Genomic DNA, 25,056 nt, shown 5'->3' on the forward strand with positions numbered 1-25,056 from the left:
CCAAAAAAAACCCAAAAAACAAAACTGGAGCTCTAATGAATTTCCTTATACCTTTGTGCACATGCACATGTATACAAGTATCTCCATTAAAAGCATTCTTAAGTGTGGATTTTAAGTTTTGATAGATGGCAAATTGCCTTTCTAGAAGACTATACTAATTGAATTGTAGAAGCTCTACACATAGTAGATGTTAATACTTTGCCTTCTGTTTAAGACGATCTTTTACATTTTATCTTTATCAAAAAACAGTCTTCTATATTTTCTTCTGGTACTTTAATAACTTGTATTTGAATCTTAATACTTCCAGATTTTTTTTTGGGGGGGTGCTTGGTGGGATAAGAGTTTGGCTACTGAAATAAAATACAGGTGTAACAATATTTCAGGAGTTTGAGGTTGGTGTAAAATTTAGTCACATTATAGGGATTCAGAAAGGAATATTTTAATCATTTTATTGTAAGCATCACATCCAAAAAGGGGGGAAAAATGCCCCCTTTGGCCCCTGTTTCTTGTCATCTACCAAATTCATCCTCATCCTTCAAATTTCAGCTTTTGAGTATAGCTTTCTTTGGGACTCTTTCCTGATTTCCAGTATGACTTAGATATTCTTATTGCTTTTATATGTTTTCTTAACATGTCCATAATCTTTATTTGCAGTGTGCTGAGAGAATGAGTTATTCATCTGGAAATGAGAGTTATTTCTCAATTGTTGTCAATTGAAATTAATCAAAAGGGAGGTGCAAAGAACTCAGTAGTGTTGGTTAAAAGTGATGCACATACACATGTATGCATACAGGGCCCTTTTAACCTGCATTACTGAGTTCTTTCTAACATCTTTCTGATCAAGCTATTACCTTGTAGGTAATATTTTTTCATGTAAATGTTTAATAGGTTCTGGAAAAATACAAGGTTTTATTTTAATCTTGCATTTATTTCATAAGAACAAGGTGTATTTATTTCATAAGAACAAGGTGTATTTTAATCTCAGCTTTTTTTTTTTTTAAAGAAGATGTTGGGGGTAGGAGTTTATTAATTTTATTTATTTATTTTTGCTGTGTTGGGTCTTCGTTTCTGTGCGAGGGCTTTCTCTAGTTGTGGCAAGTGGGGGCCACTCTTCATCGCAGTGCACGGGCCTCTCACTATCACGGCCTCTCTTGTTGCGGAGCACAGGCTCCAGACGTGCAGGCTCAGTAGTTGTGGCTCACGGGCCTAGTTGCTCTGCGGTATGTGGGATCCTCCCAGACCAGGACTCGAACCCGTGTCCCCTACATTAGCAGGCAGATTCTCAACCACTGCGCCACCAGGGAAGCCCAATCTCAGCTTTTAAAAAAATAATTCCTATTCCGGGAATTCCCTGGTGGTCCAGTGGTTAGGACTCTGTGCTTCCACTGCAGGAGGCATGGGTTTGATCCCTGGTCGCGGAACTAAGATCCTGGATGCCACGTGGTGCAGCCAGAAAAAAAAAATCCTATTCCTTTTAATTTGAAATTAGTAGTTTATAGGCTTATGAAGCAATAATGTTATATAATAAACACATGAACAACAAAAGTTGGAGTAAAACTTTTTTTTTTTTTTGTGGTACGTGGGCCTCTCACTGTTGTGGCCTCTCCCGTTGCGGAGCACAGGCTCCGGACGCGCAGGCTCAGCGGCCATGGCTCACGGGCCCAGCTGCTCCGCGGCATGTGGGATCTCCCGGACCGGGGCATGAACCTGTGTTCCCTGCATCGGCAGGCGGACCCTCAACCACTGTGCCACCAGGGAAGCCCCTGGAGTAAAACTTTTAAACACAATTTCAGGTGCTCTAAAGAACAGATTATTAAAGAATAGAAAGTTACATTGGCAGATATAATGGTAAAAATATAACCAGATGTTTGATAAAGAATAAAGTTTAAAAAAAACCCTTAATTCATTACCTGTGGATAACTGCTGTTAATATTTTGATGTTTCTTTATATTTGTGTGTGTACATAGTTTACTCTTCTAAAATTGGAATCATATTCTATATAATTTGCTATCTTGCTTTTTTTTAACTTACCCTCAAATCTTGCAAGTTTCCCTCTTTCTCCTTAAAAATTCTATTTAAAAATGATTTTTTCATGTTTGCCTAACATTCCATTGCACACCTATGCCTTAGTTTCATTATTCTCCTATTGGAGAATGTATAACTTATTTCTAATATTTTATATAAATAATGCTATGATGAATATCTTTTTATTCATCCCTGAGTATTACTTTAGAATATTTTCTTAGAAGTGGAATTACTGAATGAAAGGGTATAAGCATTTACAAGTGTTAAATTACCCTTCAGAAAGGTTTGGTGTATACCATCACTAGCATTGTGAGTCTCATTTTGTTGCTATCCTCATTGAAACAGCCATCATTCTTAATGAAATTGTTAAATTTGCTTATTGCTAGGCAAATAAAAATACAGTTTAATTTGCATTTCCTGTTTAAATTATAATTTTGTTTTTGTGAATTTGATTTAGTTTCGTTATTTCTGATAAGTATACAGAAGTATCTAGGTTTTTTTTAGTAGTAAGTTCACTTGTTTCTTAAAAATTTTTTTTTGTACAGTTTTTAAAGTTACTTTCCATTTACAGTTATAAAGCATTGGCTGTATTTTTCGTGTTGTATAATATATCCTCGAGCCTATCTTACGCCCAATAGTTTGTACCTCTAGAAATAACTAGATTTTTGTGGTCACGGTTATTTTTATTATCTTGCTGGACTTCAGTAAAATTTTATTTACTTTTGTTTTTCAGGTTCATTGTCTTACCTGAAAATAATAGTAACCTTTGCTTCCTTTCCAACAGTTATAAAATTTATTAGTATTTTAGCTCTTTATTACGTTGATCAGAATCTCCAAGACACAGTTATATAAGAGAGGTGATAATTGTCTTGGAATGTCTCTGGTATTTTTACGATTTAAGGATGAATGCTGCTGTTGGTTTTAGAGAGAAATTTTTTATTATTTATTCTGTTCTTGTAAAAAAGAGGAGTGTCTTCCGAATTTTATCAAATGTTTTTGTAACTTATTTAGGTGATGATAAGATTTTTCTTTTAACTACTGATAAAAGTATATAAATAAATTTGCTAATAACATTCCCAAAGGTTATATATCCTAAGGCATATATCACGAGGAATCAAAACCCCACTCTTGTTAGTCAAGTGTACAGAATTTATTGAAAGAATAGAAGAGAGTCTCATAGAACTTTAATAAGAATACACAGTCCATATGGTAACTTCTGTAGTTCCTTTTGTAGTCTGGAGAAATCCTTACTTACTCATGAGTCAGTTTTGAGAAATTTGTATTTCCCCAGATTATATTTTTTAAGATTTTCAAATTTATTATTATATGGGTATATGTAATATTTTTTATAATTAAAATCTGTGGTGTTCATCTCCACCTTTTATTAGTGATTTCATTATTTTTCTTAATTTGATTTGCCAAGTGTTTATCTACTTAGTGGTTTTTAATAAGAAGCTTTGAGATTTATTCTGCTCTCTGATTTTCTAATTTCTACTTTTTATTTTGCTCTGGTTTTTCTGTTTTTTTTTTTTTTTTTGGTTATACAGTAAGTCCCCTACATACAAACGCATTCCATTCCGAGAGCACATTCGTAAATCCAGTTTGTTCCTAAGTCCAACGAAGTTAGCCTAGGTACCCAATTAACACAATTGGCTATATGGTACTGTACTGTAATAGGTTTATAATACTTTTCACACAAATAATACATAAAAAAGAAATGCAAAAAATAAAGAAAATATTTTTAATCTTACAGTACAGTACCTTGAAAAGTATGGTAGTACAGTGCAACGGCTGGCATACCTGGGCTAGCATTGAGTGAACAGGCAAGAAGCGTTACTGACTGAAGGAAGGAGAGGAGGTGGTAGATGGTAGAGCTGAAGGATCGTCAGCAATAGGAGATGGAGGGCAAGCTGCAGTTTCACTCACGCCTGACGTTCACTACCAGCTACATCACTGCTGCTTTTACGCTTGCTTCTACACTTGCTTCTGGACATCCTGGGCTTGAAATAAAGATACTGTGCTACTGTACTCTACAGTACTGTACAGTAAAGTACACAAAAGCACAACCACTTGTAGAGGATGCCTGCATGTGACAGTGTATGCCAGACATGTGAATTAACTTACGTGGTTGGACCTGTGAACACATGTTCACATCTTTGAAAGTTCACAACTTGGAGGTTCATATGTAGGGGACTTACTGTACTTTTTCTAACTTAGTAAATTCTTAGTTCTCTCTTTTTTTTCTTAAATGAAAACATTTTTAATGCTCTTAATTTGCCTCTGAGTACAGCTTTGGCTGCACTCTAAAATGTCTGTGAATGATATTCTTATATTCATTGCTTTCCAAATAGTTGCTAGTTCTAGTTTGATTACCTCTTTGACTCAGGAACTGTTTGGTATAGTTCTATTCACTGTATTTTCTTTCATTGTCAGTGACTATGTTCTTTTAAAATATCTTTTAAGTTTATTCAGAGTTTTTTTGTGACTTAAAGCATAATCCAATTTGCTAAATGTTCTTTGAAAACTTAAGAACATTTTCTGTTCGCACATACAGTTTTATATACACACATATATCTGTCAGTTAAACTTTATTCAAATTATCTTATTATTCCTTAATAGTTTTTATTAATTATAAGACATCCTTTATTAAGTTTTTAATCTTAATCTGTCAAAGACTAAGAGTTAGCATTGTTTCTGAAAAGCTTGTGCTTACATTGGGGCCTTTACATTTTTGTTCCTTCCCCCGAATACTGTGTTCCTTTCATATATGTCACTGTTTTAAAGAGGCCTTACTTGATCAGCTGTCTAAAATAGCCTCCACCTGCTCCTGCTCAGTATCTAACTTCTTTCCCCTCTGTGTTTTTCTTTATAGCACTTCCACCTGAAATTATTATTATTTTATTTATTTATTTTTTTGCGGTATGCGGGCCTCTCACTGTTGTGGCCTCTCCCGTTGCAGAGCACAGGCTCTTTACGCGCAGGCTCAGCGGCCATGGCTCATGGACCTAGCCACTCCGCGGCATGTGGAATCTTCCCGGACCGGGGCATGAACCTGTGTCCCCTGCATTGGCAGGCAGACTCTCAACCACTGCGCCACCAGGGAAGCCCTGAAATTATTTTTTCATTCACTTATCTCTTTGCTATTATTCTGTTCAGAACTTAGAACAAGTATGTATGCAGTATGTGTTTGTTAAGTAAAGAGTGTCCTTTTTTATTTCTAATGACTTTTTTTTTTAATTAATAGACTTTATACAATTTTAGGTTCACAGAAAAGTTGAGCCAAAAGTACAGAGAGTTCCCATATACCTTGATCTCCCTCCTTCCTCAGCTTCCCCCATCATCAACATTCTGCAATGTTTGGTATGTTTGTTATGATTGATGAACCAGCGTTGATACATCATTACCCATCAAAGTTCATAGTTTATATTAGGGTTCACTCTTGATGTTACACATTGTATGGGTATGGACGAATGGTGGATAATGACATGTATTCACCATTACAGTATCATACAGAATAGTTTCTTCACTCCCAAAATTCTCTGTGCTCCACTTATTTACCCCTCCCTTCTTGCTAATCCCTGATAACCACTGAAGCTTTAACTGTCTCCATAGTCTCGCCTTCTCCAGAATGTCATATTGTTGGAATTATACAATATGTAACCTTTTCAGCTTCTTTCACTTAGCAGTGTGCATTTGAGTTTCCTTCATATCTTTTCATGGCTTAATAGCTCATTGCTTTTTTATGCTGAATAATACTCCATTGTTGGGATATACCACAGTTTGTTTACCCATTTACCCACTAAAGGACTTCTTGGTTGCTTCCACATTTGGCAGTTATGAATAAAGCTGCTATAAACATCCAAGTTTGGGTTTTTCATGGACATAAGTTTTCAGCTGATATGAGTAAATAGCATGGAATATGATTGCTGGATTGTATGGTAAGAATATATTTAGTTTTGTTAAAAATCTGCTAAAACTGTCTTTCAAAGTGGCTGAACCATTTTGCTTTCCTACCAACAGTGAATGAGAGTTCCTGTTGCTCAAATCCTCATGAGCATTTGATGTTAGTGCTTTGGATTTTAGCCATTCTAATAGGTGTGTAGTGCTATCTCACTGTTTTAATTTGCAATTCCCTAATGAAGTATGAGACTGAGCATCTTTATATTAGATACTTCTTTTGCAAATATTTTCTTCCACTCTGTGGCTTGTCTTCATGTTCTCTCTATCCTAATGATTTTTATCATGTTTTTGGTGTAATATTATTGATGCATGTTTAAGTTCTATACTGCTAAAGATCTGTATTACACCTAATCAATAAAAATAATTGTCATATTTAATCTTTCTAAGTCTCGTATTTTACTTATCTTAAATTTCCATCTGTCCTGTTATTCTTTGTTCAATAAATTATTATCCAACCTTGTCTTTCCATGCCATTTTTAGTTGTATCTCTTTTAAATTACATATAGTTTATTTTTGTTTTAATCCAAAGTGAATACTTAAAACATTTATGTGTATTGTGATAGTTAATTGTTGGGTGTGTTTCTGTTATTTAATGCTTTCTGTTTTTTAATGATTCATTGCTACTGCTTCTACATTTTTGTAAAATATATATAATGTAAAGTTACCATCTTAACCATTTTAAAGTAAAGTTAACCCTTGAACAACACGAGTTTGAACTGTGCAGGTCCACTTATACGTGGATTTTTTTCAGTAGTAAATACTATAGTACTGCACTATCCAAGGATGGTTGAATCCTAGGATGCAGAACTGCAGATACAGAGGAACTTTGGATTTGGAGGAACCATGTATATGGAGAGCCAGACTGTAAGTTATACTCAGATTTTTGACTGTGTGGAGGGTTGCGCCCCAGCCCCCAAGCTGTTCAGGGTCAACTGTATACAGTTCTTTGGCATTAAGTACACTTACATTGTTGTGCAACCATCATCACCATCCATCTCCAGAATTTTTCATCTTCCCTAACAGAATCTACACTCATTAAACACTGACTCCCTGTTCCTCCCTACCCACACCTGGTGACTGTCTCTAATCTACTTTCTCTTATGATTTTGCCGTTTCTAGATGATTCATGTAAGTGGAATCATACAATGTTTGTCCTTTTGTGTCTGGCTTATTTCATGTAGCATGTTTTCAAGGTTCATCCATGTTATAGCATTTATGAGTACTTAATTCCTTTTTGAGGCTGAATAATATTCCATAGTGTGTGTGTTTATCCTGTTGTCTGTCAATGTCTTAAAGCCAACTAATCTATACTTGAAGTGAATTCAACTGTAAATCTAAAATTTAAAAAAATAACAATTTCTGATTTGTCAGTCTGAAAAAGAAAATTATACTTTGACTCCCCATAACTGAAGACTGGCTTATTCTCTTAACCAGCCCTCACTTTAATGTTCATTGTCAGTTTCTCAATCTTACATTTAAATTGAGTCATCATGTATGTCAGCTAACATAAATTTTCATTTAATATAGGAGTAACTGGAAGGCACATTTAATAATTATTAGGTCACTAATGTCCACAGAAACTTTCATGCCATGTGGTCTCGCATTAATTTTGTTTCAGAGCTTCCTATATCTGATGGTGCTAGGAATCTTCCTTTTTCTTTTTATTGAGATATTTTGACTGATTGTGTCTTGTACGTGTTTATTAATGTTGCCTGATACATTAACTCCTTACGGTCTTCATACTATTTTTTCATTTCCAGAAATATTTTTGGTTATTTTTAGTTCTTTTTTCTTCCTTGAAAACACTTATAGTAATTAGGTTGGCTTATCATTTCTGTCTTTGTGTGATCTTCTCGAATGTTTGTCTTTAGCACTCATTTGATTTTCCTTTATTACCTCCAATGTAGGGTTTATTTCTGCTATGGAAATTTTAGTTTCTTTACATCCTTTAAAAATTTACTCCACTCCATTTTCTTCTTAAATTACTCTCATTTCATCTTGGTCTTTTCTCTTCATATATGCCTGTTTCATGGATTTTACCAAACAGTGTTTGGAACTTAATTCTGTGTCTTGAAGTCATTTTTTTTTAAATTTATTTATTATTTATTTTTGGCTGTGTTGGGTCTTCCTTGCTACATGCAGGCTTTCTCTAGTTGCGGTGAGTGGAGCTACTCTTTGTTGCAGTGCGCGGGCTTCTCATTGTGGTGGTTTCCCTTGTTGTGGAGCATGGGTTCTAGGCAGGCGGGTTTCAGTAGTTGTGGCACAGGGACTCAGTAGTTGTGGCTCGTGGGCTCTAGAGTGCTTAGTGGTTGTGGTGCACGGGCTTAGTTGCTCCACGGCATGTGGGATCTTCCCTGACCAGGGCTCGAACCCGTGTCTCCTGCATTGGCAGGCGGATTCTTAACCACTGAGCCACCAGGGAAGTCCCTGTCCTGAAGTAATTTTAATTCACCTTCTAAGTTAGATTCTGCTTCTGTGAAAGGTAATTTTGTCTCTTTCTTGTGCTGCATTATTTTTTGTTGGGGTCAATGTTGGATTTTTTCCTGCTTATTCATCCTTGAATGGTAACAGTTATCTGTTACCTGGTATGCATTTGTCAGAAACATTTGTGGGATTGATTGTCCTTGCCTCTACAGTTGACTGGGATTCTGGTTGAAACCTCTTCTTAGGTGTACTGCTAAAGGATAAACACACACAGCACCTAGCCTGAGTTCCAGTGATAAATTGGCATTCATCTTATAGGGTAGTTCTGGGCTAGGATGGTGGGATCTTATGGTACTCTGGTTTCTAGCATGTGCTACTATTAGGGCTCTTCCTGATTCTAACCAAGTACCCACAACACAGCACTTTGCTTGTGTGACTACACCTCCCAGGAAGCCATGTACCAATCCAGGTTTTTCTGCCCATTTACAGCTCCACTTGAACCTTACATACACACAGGCACATAGAAAGATACTTGTTTTCTGGAACTTGCATGGCAGTCTCCTAAATGTATGTAGAAAGATCAGAAGATAAGGAGCTCCAGCTGTCACAGAACCCACTTCTATATAGCAAGAAATGGCTTAGCAAGGATGATTGACCAGCTTGTTTCTTTGAGGCAGACTTCGGGTCTCCAAATAGAAGTATTGCCTTCTTTTAGGCAAATGGTCAAACTTTCTTCTATGAAACAGAGCATAGATGGGTCATGAATCTTTTCTTAGTTGAGATTGTGTGACCTTATAGCTAATGAAAAGCCTTCAAAGATTTTATATAAATTGTCTTCCTGGAAGTGTGGGATAGACTCCATGGTGACTTCTGATACGATACTATTTTTTACTACAATAAACTGGTTTCAGTTTTTGTTTAACTTAGATAACCACCTAAGTAATCAAATAATCAGTCTGCAGTTGACCTTCATTTTTCAGTATAAGGTCTTAGATTGATAAGTTTTCACTTTGTAGAAAAATGGCATCTTGTTACAATTTGCATCTTTTTGATGTCTAGTTGAACACTTTTTATATACATACAGTCCCCCTACTTACTATTTTTTGACTTTACTATGGTGCAGAAGTGGTATGCATTCAGTAGAAACCATACTTTGAATTTTGATCTTTTTCTAGGCCATATTCTATACAAGGTTCAGTACTCTGGTGGTGCTGGGCAGAGGCAGCAAGCTGTAGCTCCCAGTCAGCCATGCAATCACAAGGGTATACACTTGTGATACACTTAACAACCGTTCTATACCCATACTACCATTCTCTCGTTCACTTTAATTTAAGTACAGCATTCAATAAACTACAAGAGATATTCAACTCTTTGTTATAAAATAGGCCTTGTGTTAGATGATTTTGCTCAACTGTCAGCTAATGTGTTTTGAGCATGTTTAAGGTAGGCTGGGCTATGATGTTCCTTGATAGGTTTAGGTGTATTAAATGCATTTTCGACTTAACGGTATTTTCAACATACGTATCGTTATGTAGCCCCATCTTAAGGAAGATCTGTGTTTGTTGCCCCTCTCCTCTTTTTTCATTTTGAATCACCATTTGGGTTTTGCGACCAAACTTGAGGAAAGCTAGACTTCACTGTTGAACACATTTCTTCTTACTTCATTTTTAACTTTTTAATTTGTTGTTCCTTGCTTCACCATTCACTACCTTGTAGGCACTTTTGAAGCATTTTCTGAGTCTCACCCCTTTACTTCTTTCATGGTTAGTCATAGTTTCACTTTTTTAGTGTAGTGATTGGGTGAAGGCCAAGGGGAAGAAGAATAAAAGGAGGATCACATTTCGATTACAAAGTTTCTTTAACACACTGCTTCCTCTGTTTACCGAGACCTTCCTCTCTTTTTGCTTGGCAAGTTCTTTCTCATCCTTCAAAGGCCAGTTCTGATTTCTTTGCCTAATTACTTTAATATGCATAGGAGCTCTGGGTCCTCTTTTCCACTGCATTCCACTCATCCCTGTCAGCTCTTATCTCATTTCGGAGTAGTCATTTGTTACTCTTTTCCCACTGATGGTGAGCTCAAAACTGAGACTACATCTCAGTTATCTTTGATCTCTAACATCTGACACATTGTATTCACAAAATAAATATTTCAGTGACTTAGGAAGGACATACTAAGAATTTTTTCATTCTTCAACCATGTTGTTTTCCTGCTTCTAGTGTGAAATGTAAAAACCAGTTCTTTCTGGGAAGTGTATTATGGATATTCTGTTTTTCTTTAAATTTTATTCTGGTTTGGGTTTCTTTGTAATGACCTTGTACTACTTTTATTATGAGAATAAAAGACACTTAAAACCAAACCTCTCGAACTTCCAGGTGTTCCCCATTGCCCAGCACCTGCAACTTTCTGGTCCCACTTAACAGTCTTATTTCCCCCTACTTGCTCCTATGTGCCCTTTTGTCTTATGAACTAGATCATTCTTATTGTTCCTGTTGCCTAGAATCCCATCTCCTGGGTAGGAGTATGATCTGTTGTAAATGGAGAAATGCTTGTAATAGGGATTGAGTAGTGAGAATTTAGACTAATGTCCTGCTGGTCTTATTTTGAATATACAGTAGTTAAGGTGAGGTGCTTGGATGAGTTTTATCAGTTGTGAGGATCGAGATAAATGGAGCATTTAATTATCTTAGCTTTCTAGAATAGTGATCTTAAAGAAGATAGAATAGTGAAAATATCTTCAAAATTTCCTGGGTCTACCCTAGCCTAAAAAAGGAAACAGGGCTTCCCTGGTGGCGCAGTGGTTGAGAATCTGCCTGCTAATGCAGGGGACACGGGTTCGAGCCCTGGTGTGGGAGGATTCCCACATGCCATGGAGCAACTAGGCCCGTGAGCCACAACTACTGAGTCTGCGCGTCTGGAGCCTGTGCTCCGCAACAAGAGAGGCCACGATAGTGAGAGGCCCGCGCACAGCGATGAAGAGTGGCCCCCGCTTACCACAACTAGAGAAAGCCCTCGCACAGAAATGAAGACCCAACACAGCAAAAATAAATTAATTAATTAATTAACTCCTACCCCCAACATCTAAAAAAAAAAAGGAAACAAACTTTACTTGGCTCCGATGCCATCACAGATACACCTTTCATTGATTGATTTATTCATTCAACAATACTCATCTCTGAGACACATGAACTAGACACAGTGTTAGGTATTAATGATGTAATGGTCAACAGAATGCTCCCTGGATCCATGCTTGTGGAGTTTATAACGTAGTTAGGGTAGACAGACTTTTAAAAGCAAATCCAGTGTGATGAATGTTAAGACAATAAAATAATGTGCCTGGGATGGGAGTGAGGAGGTATTAGAGAAGGTTTCCTGAGAAAGTGACCTTTAGGCCAATAATACTTGAAGTAGGTGTTTGACAGGTAGGGGTGGTGAACAGAAAGTAGGGTGACCCATTCAATCCCAGTTTGCCCCGGGCTTTCCTGGGTTTAGCACTGAAAATCTTGTGTCCCAGTATAACTCCCCCAGTTCCAGGGAAACTGGATGATTGGTCGCTGAACAGAAAGTTTTCCGGAAAGGTCGTGTGTGAAGGCCTGAGATGGCTATTAGAGAAACTGAAAGAATAGACAAAACTTAAAGCCTGTTGAGGGAAGGTCTACAGAGAGATGAGTCTGGAAAATGAGGGGCCTGATCATGCATGCACTACTGGGCTTCATCTTAAGTATCCTACTTAAAGGCTTTAAGAAGGGGACTGAAATGATAAAGTTTTATGTATTTTAAAGTGGCTCCCTGTGCTGTAAAGAATAGACTGGGAGAGACCGAGAGTGGATTTGGGGACAGTAAATAACAATTATTAGGCTACAGCAACTTAGAAGTTGAGGAAGCTGTCTTGGGAAGCATAGATAGTTTTGAGAATTAGGTTATTTCGATAGTATTGTGAAATCCTGAAGCAAATGATTTTCAAAAATTGTTTTCCTCCAAGAATGCTAATTTCTTAAAAATGGGAAAACAAACCTTTTTACTTCCACATTTTTCCTATCTTCCTCAACAGAGGCAGACCTTCCATCTTTGCCTCTGCCTGTTTCCATCAGTCCCTGTTGCTTTCTCCACTACATCTGCCCCACCGTGGTTTCTTTCTTTTCCCTTAAATTTAAAAACATGAGATATAATTTGTATATGATAAAATCCACCCTTCCAAAGATGTACAATTAAGTGGGTTTTTGTTGTTGTTTCTGTCGTATTCACAAGGTTGTACAACCATCACCACTGTCTAATACCAGAATATTTACATTACTGCAGGGGGAAATCTTACACCCAGTAACAGTCACTCATTTTACCCCGAATTGCACCCCCTTGCCCCAGGCAAGATCTATTTTCACAGATCTATTTTCTGTCTATAAGTTTGTCTATTCTGGACATATAAGCAGATTCATACAATATGTAGTCTTTTATGATTGGTTTCATTTAGCACAAGGTTTTCAAGGTTCATCCATATTGTAGCATGTATGAGTACTTCGTTCCTTTATATGGCTGAATAATACTCCATTTCATTTATATACATAGGAGTGGAATTGCTGAGTCATATAGTAACTCCATGTTTAAGCTTTTGAGAAGCTGCCAGACTGTTTTACAGAGCAACTGCATCGTTTTGCAATCCTGCCAGCAGTGTATGAGGATTCCAGTTTCTCTACATCCTCACTAATACTTGTTATTTTCTGTCTTTTGATTATAGCCATCCTAATGGGTGTGAGATGGTATCTCATTGTGGTTTTGCTTTGCATTTCTCTGATCACTGATGAAGTTGAGTATCTTTTCACGTGCTTATTGGCCATTTGTTTAACTTCATCTCCTTTGGGAAAGCATTTTATGTTCAGAATTGAGTATTTTAGATGAATGCTTCTTAGAAATTTTCTGTAATGGGCTAATAACTTTTGTACAATACCATAAAATGGAAATGAAAGAAAAATCAGGCAAAAATACAAGCCCCAATCGTTGTTAGAGTCAATGGCAAATCACTCTGTCAAATTGCTCTGAAAGTTTCTAAACACTTATTCTCAATTTTTGTATTTCATTCAGTACGGGTAATAGATAGCCAGTCCACATAACACTCTTCCAAAGGTACTGCTTTAAGTTACTAAAAGGCATTTGAAAAGTAGTTCACCTTTTTCCATGTTTGAACTCAAGGCAGTTGCTTGATTCTTGTATTTTCTCACTTCCAGATATGGCTACCAATTCTAATTTGCTATTGAATTAATCCCACAGAGGGCTGGTTTTGAGGCTTGATGAAAATAAGCACTGCATACAGATTTCATATAAGCTGGTTATATTTTATTGGGATAAGCTAGAGGGTGCATTTTTAGCAAAAGATAACAAGGCAAATTGGCTTTGGGGCCAGTGAGGGTAGCCTTCTGTCCTCCCAGTTTTTCTCATAGGACCCTCAGTGTTGATGATATTGTTCTTGTTGAAGGGGTTTCTGCTAGGTGTTCAGAAGCACAGAGTAGAAGCTTACCGTAAAGCCTTTTATACTTCCAACCATGTCACCCTGAAATCCCAATATACTTATTTGTTTGTAAATAAATAGTCACTTGGCTGTTATATCCTTATTCTGAACATAATTTTTTACCTCATTGTTCACATTTATACAAAAATAAGCATTAGTCATGCTCAGCCCCTTTTTGACTCTGTAGCCATGAACAGTCTGTGAGCATGAGCATTCATTATCTCCTATCTTACAAGGTCTAGAAGGTCTACGTCCACAGGCTGTTCTGACTTTGAAACCTTATAGTCTAGGAATACTGAGGAATACATTCTTATAGTATTCAAATTACTTATGCTTTTGGTGGTGAAAATTCTGGGAAAAAAAAGTGAGTTATTAGAACATGTTTCTAGTGGCCTTAAACTAATGAAGGTGTAATAGAGTATTTATGAATCATTTGAAGTGTGATTTTAAACATTTGTTGGTGCTTCTGTGTTAAAGAGCATTATGTTACACAGTGTCAGATTGATACAGAGAAGTATGAAAAGTGTTCCTTGGCAGCCAGGAGTTTATAATCTTGTAGAAAGAAGAAAAGTTAGAAGTTGGTTGACTGAAGTTCAAGGAAGTGTGTAAGTGTCAAATTAATAGATAGGACTGTATCACTCTGGGTCCAATCACGAGAGAGACCACACAATAATTTGAACATGGAAAGAATTATTGACTATAGCAGGAGAATGGAATAGTGAAGGATTAGCTAGTAGTAAAAAGTATATAGAACTCCAAAGAACATAGGAATAACAGAAATAAGGAGCGACTGCTACCCCTAGGGCTCATATCTCAGCACCAAGGGAAGAGTCCTTCTTCCCCGAGAAGGGGAAGGTCCAGACCTTGTTGGACAGAGCATGGCTGTGGGTGACTGAATGACAGAGAAGTTGATGTGGTGCTGGACATCTGCTCCCTAGGGTGCTCGTAAAGTTGTTCACAGGGAGGTGTTAACTCCACTACGAAACCTCCCAAGAAGAAAGTGTGAGGAAGCTGCTGGGTATGCTGCTGGCCACCTTGCCCTATAGAAGCCTGGTGCTAGAGGAGCCTGTGAGCAAGGGCTCCAGAACCAGGAAGCAAAACAAAACTTTTCTACTACAATGTCTCTCCTGTGCCCTCTACTGATTAAGTTTAGCATCATGCCAACTGGCCAAAGAAAAATACTTGAAGATCCCAGATCTGTTTTCACAGTAGACAAAAAGGATGAATTTGGAATTGAAAGACACTAAATCAGAAGTCAGCACGGTAATGGTAATAGTGCTGCAGGAGCTCAGAGATCCTATCAGGTTATGACAGTTAAGGAAGAAGTACTATTTGAAAGAGCCCTTGTAACATGAGTAGGGTTTTTTTTTTTTAATTGAAAATGACTTAGGGCTTCCCTGGTGGCACAGTGGTTAAGAACCCACCTGCCAATGCAGGGGACATGGGTTTGAGCCCTGGTCCAGGAAGATCCCATATGCCACGGAGCAACAAGGCCCGAGCGCCACAACCATTGAAGCCCACGCGCTTAGAGCCTGTGCTCTGCAACAAGAGAAGCCACCGCAATGAGAAGCCTGCGCAGTGCAACGAAGAGTTAAGTAGTCCCCGCTTGCTGCAACTAGAGAAAGCCCACGCACAGCAACAAAGACCCAATGCAACCAAAAATAAATAAATAAATTAAAAAAAAGAAAATGACTTACTGTTTTTCCTCATTAGAAAAATAGTACATGTTCATTTTATAAAAATTAGACAAGTATTTTTGTCTATAGTCTCTAGATAAAGAAGGGAAAAGCAGTCAGTTCTATTACCCATGAAGAGCACCATTGTTAATTGTTTGACAGAATCTGGCTAGATAGTGGGTATAGTAGGGAGGAAAAGCTTTTCATGATGGCACTTGCTGCTGCTTTTGTATCTTCGTTTACAGGAAAAAAAGTTGGCTTTGAAATATAATAATGCTAAATTATATAAACTAGCATTTTGAGGAACTTTCTATCTTTGGCGTTAATGAGATTTATTTATGTAACTTCACGTTTGTGAAAGAGACAAGTTTGTCACATAGATAATTACTAGACATCACTTTCGTGCTCTTTAAGTGACCATTAGGAAGGTATTTTCTGTTGTAATCACACTGATGGAATGTTGTACAGTAGAAGTCCATTGTGCTTGTCTCCTCTTTGCTCAAAGATTTCCATATGAATCCTCCTCTTAGGAATAGGATTCTAGCAGACTTAATCTGAGAAAACAAATTGAAAACTGAATCTTGCCCTTTTTGAGATATGGGGATTAATTCCCCCAGATAGCAAAGGCTGTAGGATTCTCATGAAAGAGGAAGACTTTATTTTTTTTTAATTTAATTTCTATTTTATATTGGAGTATAGTTGATTCACAATGTTGTGTTAGTTTTGGGTGTACAGCAAAGTGATTCAGTTATACATAGTATATCCATTCTGAAAGAGAAAGACTTTATAATACCATATCAGTGTTTATTGGCATTTATTTTTTAAAAGTTAGACAGTAATTGTAGAGAATGAAACAAAGTTCTTGTGTATTAACCAATAACTGGCTCATGAATGATTAGGACATATAATGTTAGGCGTGTTTTCAGAGAAATATCCTATACTGCTAAATTCAGACTAGTTCCTGTTGACTTGTTGCCTTTTAACCAAGTTGGTACAAAGGTGAATTGTTTGCATTCCTGGTTTTGATAAAATTAGGAAAACATTAAAACTTTAGTGTAAGTTTAGTTTTTATGCCTTTTAGATACAGTAAGCACTCATCCTCTGACCGTATATGAACAGTTTAGAACTGTCCAATTTGAACTTGTTGCAGTGATGGAAATGTTCTATATCTGTGCTATCCAATATGGCTAGTGTGACGAAGAAACAATTTTATTTTATTTAAATTCATTTAAATAGCCATATGTGGCTTAGTATGGCCTACCCGTGTTGGATAGCACAGCTTACAGAATGGTGTGTTCATAAGGAAAAAAGTTTTAAAGATAAATAATTTGAAGATGACTTTAAGAGCAAATTCCCATTCAGGTGAAAGCAAGAAGCAGCAGAACTTAGCAGAGCCTAGCAAGGCATAATTTTAGACAGGATGCTGACCTCAGTCTGAGGATTATCCTTTAATTTGTAGACCAAAGTGTGCAACTTAAAAAAATCCCATAGGAGCCTAGAGGGTAAAATAAATAAACTCTTTTTTCTCTACCTGGCAAATACTTGTTCATCTTTCAAGGAGCTCTCCGAAAAATCTGTTCTCACTTCTGGACCACCCAAGCTACTGCTCCCTGGTTCCCTAGGAAATGGTAACAAAGCTTCCCCGTAATCCCGGCTTCCATTTTGTTTCTCCACAGAACTTCTCATACAGCTAGATTAATGAACTAGAACAAGTGTATTAAAGAGTATATCGATGCGAAGAAACAAACATGAGCTCCTAGGTAACCATCAAAATAAGAAAAATGGGTTAATAGAGATGATTTATTTTAAAATAAAATATATAAATTTCATTGAAAAAAATTTCCATTCAGGGTTGGTCTGTCTACATTGTAGCACTTCATTTTCTCAAACTGTCTTAACTTGATACTTTTTGAAGAATTTTTTACATCACTGAATTTTTTACAATCACTGATGTGATTACTAAAATTGGGTCAAGATCCATTTCTTCTTTTAAGGCATTTTTTAAAATGCATATCCCTTGGCGACATCTGTTTCTATAACTTATTCAACTACTCTCAGCTCGTTGTAGTAAGCATTTGTTGAGCACATACTATGTGCCAAGCTCTGTACTATGTGCTGGGAGTATAAAAGCTAGTAAGGCATAATTGCTGTCATTAGCAGTTTAGTCAAGTTGGGATTAAGGGAGAGGGAGGTAGGGGTAAAGGGAAACTTTTAAGTGTTCCCTTTTTTTAAAAAAATCTCTGTATGCAGTTTTTGGTTTTGTTTTTGTTTTTTTTTTTGCGGTACGCGGGCCTCTCATTGTTGTGGCCTCTCCCGTTGCGGAGCACAGGCTCCAGACGCGCAGGCTCAGCGGCCGTGGCTCACGGGCCCAGCTGCTCCGCTGCATATGGGATCTTCCCGGACCGGGACACGAACCCATGTCCCCTGCATCGGCAGGCGGACTCTCAACCACTGTGCCACCAGGGAAGCCCTGTATGCAGTTTGATACTGCTTAAGAATATTCTTTCTTTAAAAACTTGCCTCTCCTTTTAAAAGCCATTTTTTTTTAAATCAAAGAGAGGGGTTTTTGTCTCCCTGTCTTCACTGGATTATTTTATTTCATATCCTCCCATAAGTGGAATGCAGCCTCAGAATTCTTCCTGTCACAGCATACGGATGACATGACAGCCAGCCGCTCTGGGTCATTCAGAGTAGCTCTGTGAGGTAAAGCCTGCTTGCCGTTTGTGACCTATAGATAGTACTTGGAGTATCATTCACCCACTTTTTATGTATGGAAACTATCTGTCCTATGTCATTTATCAAGTCACAGTCACGCTTTTTCACAGATCATTTTGAAATGGTAGAAATAATTTCTTACCCCTCTGTACTCATGCATTTGTTCAACAGGTATTTATCGATTGCATTGCATTGCATGTGCTGGGTTCTGTTGAACCATGAGTGGGGAAGTGAGGCATGTCACTCGTGGACTGAGACAGTTATGAGCCCATATGCACCCTCAGTCTTTCATTTTGGTGGTGGCTTGCTGAGGGAGTGGAACTTTAAGATGGCAGCAACCTAGATCCGTAAATCACCTTAAGAAGAACAAACTTCCTCAAGCTTAGTGTTCATTAGAAATTTTTGTTGTGTTAAACAATTGAGATTTGGGGATATGTTTGTTACCAGTGCATAGCCTAGCCCAGGCTAATACAGGGTTGTTTTTAGTCTTTTGCTGTTATGACAGTGCTATTATGAATATTCTTATAATTTGTACATGTGCAAGAGTTTCTTGGATTTATATCCAGGAGTAAAATTGCTGAGTTGCACAATGTACAGTCAGTCAACTGTATAAGCTAATACCAAGTTGTTTCTGAAGTCGTTTTACTGGTTTATACTCCTGCTAGCAGTGTATGAGAATTGTCTTTGCTCTGCATCCTTGTTTTCAGTCAAGTATCTTAATTTTTGCCAATCTAGGTGTTAGATGGTATCTACAAATGGCCTTAATTTACATTTCCATATGAGACTGGGCTTGTTCTCATGTGTTTATTCACTGTTTGTTGTCTTCTATGAAATGCCTGTTCTTGTCATTTGCTCATTTTTTTACTGGATTGTTTGCCTTTTGCATATTTCTTTGTAGGAATTCTTTATTTATTGTTGATACAGTTTTTGTCAGTTACTTTTGTTGCAGTTACACCCTGGTTTGTGGCTTGTCTTTTTATTCTGTGGTGTACCATGTAGTCATATTTATCTATCTTTTCCTTTAGAGTCGTGTGTTGTATAAAGATATTCTTCTGTATACAGATATTCTCGTATATAATCTTCTAAAAGTTAGAATTTTGCCTTTCACATTAAATCTTTAATTCATCTAAAATTGTTTTGGTATGATGCAAGGTAGGAATCTTTCTTCACCTGGATTCCCCAGAAAACAGAGCTTGAGGCTGAAGGCTTACATATCTTTACATTATTAAAAAGTATTTCCCCAGTGTAGGAAAAGGGGAGTGAAGTGGTAGCCAGAATGGCAGTGCAACTGATTGCTCAATCCCAGTGTATTGTCCCCCAGGAAGTTACACTATAAAGTCATTCACGGGATCATCCAACAGGATGAGAAAAATGATCTAAGGAGATGGGATCTATCTGTTTCATCACCATTCACGGGATCATCCAACACTATACACTATAAAGTCATTCACGGGATCATCCAACAGGATGAGAAAAATGATCTAAGGAGATGGGATCTATCTGTTTCATCACCATTCGTTATAGGTTCACTCCACAGTTAACTCCCCTGCACTACCAGGTTGCATGTGTGTGGGTGCCACACTATTCCATGGCATTGTGCAGCTCAGAATGAAGAGGGGTGTTGTCATGTTGTGCCTGAATGAAAAAGTTGGTCACACCCACTATAGAGCTGGTTGTTGGGATAGTAGCTTGAAAAGACAGGTAAAGCGAAATAAAAAGATTGGAAAAGTTGCATAAGTGGCATGGTATCTGGTATAGGATCCAGTTTTTTTAAAATAAAGACTTTTCATTTCACAGTATTTCTACATTATTCTTCAGGAATATCTTTGCTATGCTCTTGCTCTTCCATATAGATTTTAGAATTAACTGTCCAATTTTTCACAAAACTCTCTTGGATCTTTGATTAGGATTGCTTTGAATCTATAGATTAGTTTGAGGAAATGTGGCATTTGTACATTATTGAGTTTTTAAATTAGTGACCATTAGTATCTCACCGTTTATTTAGGTCTTAATGTCTTTCAGTTCATTTTTCCTCTCTATAAAGATTCTAGGTCCACAGTTCCCAAACTGTGCCATGGTGTCCTGGAGTACCCCCACTGAGCTTAAAGGCACCATGGGATGTTTATTTATTTATTTATTTTTGAACTTTATTTATTTGGCTGTGTTGGGTCTTCTTGCCATGGCCTTTCTCTAGTTGCAGCAAGTGGGGGCCACTGTTCGTTGCCATGCGCGGTCTTCTCATGGCGGTGGCTTCTCTTGTGGTGCACGGACTCTAGGCATGCAGACTTCACTAGTTGTGGCATGCGGACTCAGTAGTTGTGGCTCATGGGCTCTAGAGTGCAGGCTCAGTAGTTGTGGCGCACGGGCTTAGTTGCTCCGTGGCAAGTGGGATCTTCCTGGACCAGGGATCAAACCTGTGTCCCCTGCACTGGCAGGTAGATTCTTAACCACTGCGCCACCAGGGAATGGATGGATGTCCATTGGACACAATGTGAACTTCTAGCTCTAGGAAGTTCCACGTTTCAACATTAGATTGTGATACATTTGGTAAAGTCTATCTTTGTGAAATGGTTGCTGAGATTAGAAGTATGAAAATCAATGTGGAACAGGAAATGAGGGTGTGTGGGGTCCGAGGTTTCAGAGGTTGTGCATGCTTACCTAATGTACCTGAAAGAGAAAGAAAGAAAAGTGTTTTTTTTTTTTTTAATTCAATTGCTTTTTCCAGTAGTTACTACGTTTTTAGGATGAGTGAATGATAAATACTAATGAAGTTGTTTGGACCTAACTACTAAATACTAAATGAAACTGTTAGGAATGTCTTTTGGCTTAGAGGTGCTATGAAATGATTACTGAGAATAGTATGGGCACCATGAACTAAGCAGGTTTGGAAATTTCTGTCCTAGGAACTTCAGACTTTTTAATGGTATTATAAGTGGTATCTTCCCCCTCCCCCCATTTCATTTTCTGTTTAGTGTGCACAAATGCAGTTGAATTTTGTGTATTCCTCTTTATCCTGCAACTTTGCTAAATTTGTGTTTATCCTAATAATTCATCATAGTTTTGTTTGCATTTTGTAGACAGTCTTATTATTTGCAATTAATGACACTTGTTTCTTCTTGTTTAGCAAAATGCTGCAGGAAAAGGAATAAAGGGTAATAAATTGTTAATTTACAAATGTACAAAACAAGATATGTTCAGAGAAGTCTAACTTTTAACTCAGTCCCTTCCATTTTATTCTTCCCTCCCCCCAAAGCAACCATAAAAAAAATTATGGTTTATCCTTCCATTAAAAAAAGTAATAATAACTGTGTGTGTGTGTGTGTGTGTGTGTGTTTGTATTGATACACCTTTTTTTCTCCCCTTAGGTAAGTGGTAGCATACCAGACATACATTTTTCCCTCATCTTGCATTTTCATCAGTAGTATATCCTGAGATTACTCCATGGCAATGTATACAGTGGTTTCCTCCTGCATTTTTACAGCTTCATAATACTTTAGTGTGTGATATACCATAGTTAATTCAAGCAGTCCCCTATTTTTGGCCATTTGAGATGCTTCCTGTCTTTTGCTGTTATAGATAATACAACAATAACAGTCTAGTGTATATGTTTATTTGTATTGTATTTTTGTTGGTGTGTCTTTGGGATAGGTTGCTAGTAATGGGGTGTCTGGGTCTGTACTTTTTTTTTTTTTTTTTTTTCCGCTACACAGCTTGCAGGATCTTAGTTCCCCAACCAGGGGGTGAACCCAGGCCACGGCAGTGAAGCCCAGAATCCTAACCACTGGGCCACCAGGGAAACACCCGCCCCCTGCCATGGGTCTGTTCTTTTTAGACACTATGTTTTACTGCTCTCCTATGAAATTAAAAGTCACAGATTATTTACTTTATCCTTTTTTCAGGGAAAAATCAATATAATGCCTTATTCTACTTCCCTAAATCAATTTTGGGAGGAAAATTAATATATAATGGAAAAAATAGAACTAACAGGAAAACTTTAATAAAATAATATTTCCATTTGTAAATACTTGATCACAGCAACTTCAAAAGTATGAAGTGATCATAGGCCTGTATCTAATACTCATAGGTTCAGTCACAGTGCAATCTCATGCAGGTGTACTGCTTTGATGATTCAACAAGCATGAGTGCATTGCTTTCAGTGACATGATATTCCAAATGATGAATAAACTTCTTGGTAAAACTGAGCAAAACAAAGTGTAAGCGCTTCTTGATTTCATAGTGGTTACATACCTGGAAAATTCAGTGTGTGTTAAAACTGTGTAGAAAGTATCTTTTATGTATAAAATAGAACTGTGCTCTAGGTTCGGGTAATTTTATATATATATATGTCTTTTTAATTATAAATCAGAGCATGGTGGAACGTTCAAGAGTTGTGAAGACTTGTTGGCACATTGCAGAATATTGGTATTAGTGACTTCTGCTCACTACTGATAAAACCCCTTTTCATTCCTGTTAGTGTTTATTTGTGATTTCTTTGTTCCTTGGTTAATTTTGCCAGAGGTATCATTAGTTTTGTCTAAGACTCAACTTTTTAGCTTTATTGATCTTCTTTATTGTATGATAGCCTTACATTCAGCAGTTTCTGCTTTTATCTTAAATTATTATTTTTCTTCCTACTTTCTTTGGGTTTATTTTTGGTTTTTTTTGTTTTGCTTCTTAGGTTGGATGCTTAAGTCATTAATTTTTGGTTCTTTTTTAAAGTAAAAATTCAGAACTGTAGGTGTCATTAAGTGCTTTAATCACATCTTGCAAGGTTGTTTTGTGTGTGCGGTAAAATATACATAACATAAAACTTACCATTCTTTTAGGTGTGTAGTTCATTGGCATTAAGTACACTCACAGTGTTGAGCAACTCCTACCATTATCCATTTCCAACACTTTTTCATCATCCCGAATACAAACTCTACCAATTAAACAATAACTCCCTATTTCACAAACCCCCCACCCCAGGCCCTGGTGACCTCTATTCTACTTTATGTCTCTGTTGAATTTGACCACTCTGGATACCTCATATACGTGAAATTATGCAGTATTTGTCCTTTTGTTTGGCTTATTTTACTTAATGTTTTCATAGTTCATCCTTGTTAGAGCATGTATCAAATTTCATCTCCTTTTAAAGGTAAATAATACTCTGCAGTATATATACACCACATTTTGTTTATCCTAATCCTGCAAGTTTTGATACATAGTTTTTCATTCTCATTCAATTCTAAGTATTTTCTCATTTCCATTATGATATCTTTTTTTTTTAACCATAAGTTTTTAAGAGGTGTTTTATATTTACAAACTCATGGAGTTTTTTCCTAGTTACCTTTTTGTTATTGATTTCCAACTTAATTGATTTTGGTTAAAAGTATATAGTGATTCCAATCTTTTGGGAATTTTCTTTCTCTCAAAATGTATTTATTTTAACCGTATTCTTGAAAGATAGTTTTATTAAATCTGCAATTTGTGTTGGCCGCTTTTTCTCTCAATACATTGAGGATATTCCAATGTCTTGCTGCTTTCATTGCTATTATCAAAAAGTAAGCTGACAGTCCAACTGCCACTTCTGTGAGGTTTATTCTTTTTTCTCCTTTGACTGATATTAAGAATTTATCTTAATTTCACTATGTTTTGTCTTCACTTTGATGTGCATAGATTACATTTTATCCTGCTTTTGATTCATTAGGTTTCTTCAACTTACAGATTTGTGTCCTTCATCGGCCTTAGAAATTTCTCAGCCCGAATTTATCTGGTGAGTGAGTCCCTCATTCATTCTGTCATCTCCTTCTGGAACTCCAAATAGATGTATCTTAGATCATCTAGCCTACTCATTTTACTTTTCTTTTATATTTTCTATCTCTTTGTCTTTTGTGCTGCATTCTGGGTACTTTCTTCGTATATATCTTCCAGTTCACTAACTCTCTCTTCTACTGAGTCCATGCTGCTCTTTACTTCAAATGTCAATTTTTAATTTTCAGGTATTACGTTTTTTCTTACTGAAAGTTCTATATGGTTGTTTTTCACATTTGCTTTTTTTCTGCTTTTATATTTGAGCTTCTTGTACATGTTCTGTGTCAGATTATTTCACATCTGTTTCACCAGTCTGTTTTGGTTAGTTCTCAGTCACAGTGTGTTGTTTGTTTTTTGAATTTTCCCCATGAGCTGCTCCTTTTCGTTAGAATTTGATCTTTGGGTATTTTTTGAGACCTGTGTTGAAGTTGTTTTCTCCCAAGGAGGCTTTATATTTGATTCTGTCATTCACTAGGGAGTGCTACCAACACGGCCACATTCAATTAAACCTGTTTGGGATGTGGGGGGACCTCATGGGTGGCATGAATTCAGACCACAAGCGTGCATTTTGTTGTTAGGATTTCTCAGGGATTCCCCATTGCCTGCACTTCTGTTGTTATTACTGGGCTCAAAATGCTTAAGGTTTTCTCATTCCCTTCTGTGCAAAGGGATTTATTCCTGATTTACTCTTATATAGATTATAGCTAGCCTTCTGTGGGAGGGACTCCAATTTTGGCAGACTCTGGGTTTTATCACCTGTCCCCTGTGGCAGCCATCATAGTAGAACTTTAGTCAGAAGTCCCTTGAGAATACCTGGATTAGTAAATTGCTTACTCTCTTGTTCCTGATTTCACTTTGCTTTGCACCATATGGAAACATCCCTTTCATCTTAACTAGCTTATCCATGCATATTTAAAGATTTGTTACATTATCCAATCCTTTATTTATTTGAGTTTGAAGCAAAG

At 37.0% G+C, this 25,056-nt stretch overlaps 1 protein-coding gene across 3 annotated transcripts in view; it reads left to right on the forward strand.

Annotated features, from left to right (window-relative positions):
* PAK2 (p21 (RAC1) activated kinase 2) overlaps positions 1-25,056 on the forward strand; it is an 80,262-nt gene that overhangs the window by 4,283 nt on the left and 50,923 nt on the right. Inside the window, exon 2 of one of the 3 annotated variants that reach the window (XM_060010882.2) lies at positions 24,005-24,053. The exons of 1 other annotated variant lie outside the window; for it this stretch is intronic. The gene's annotated coding sequence lies outside the window, so the exon portion shown is untranslated. Of the gene's footprint in view, positions 1-23,738; positions 24,054-25,056 lie in introns of those variants that run through there. One more of the 3 variants, XM_060010883.1, reaches the window with a different exon arrangement.

The sequence above is a fragment of the Delphinus delphis genome, chromosome 4 (assembly GCF_949987515.2).
Source record: "Delphinus delphis chromosome 4, mDelDel1.2, whole genome shotgun sequence".
NCBI classification, from domain to species: domain Eukaryota; kingdom Metazoa; phylum Chordata; class Mammalia; order Artiodactyla; family Delphinidae; genus Delphinus; species Delphinus delphis.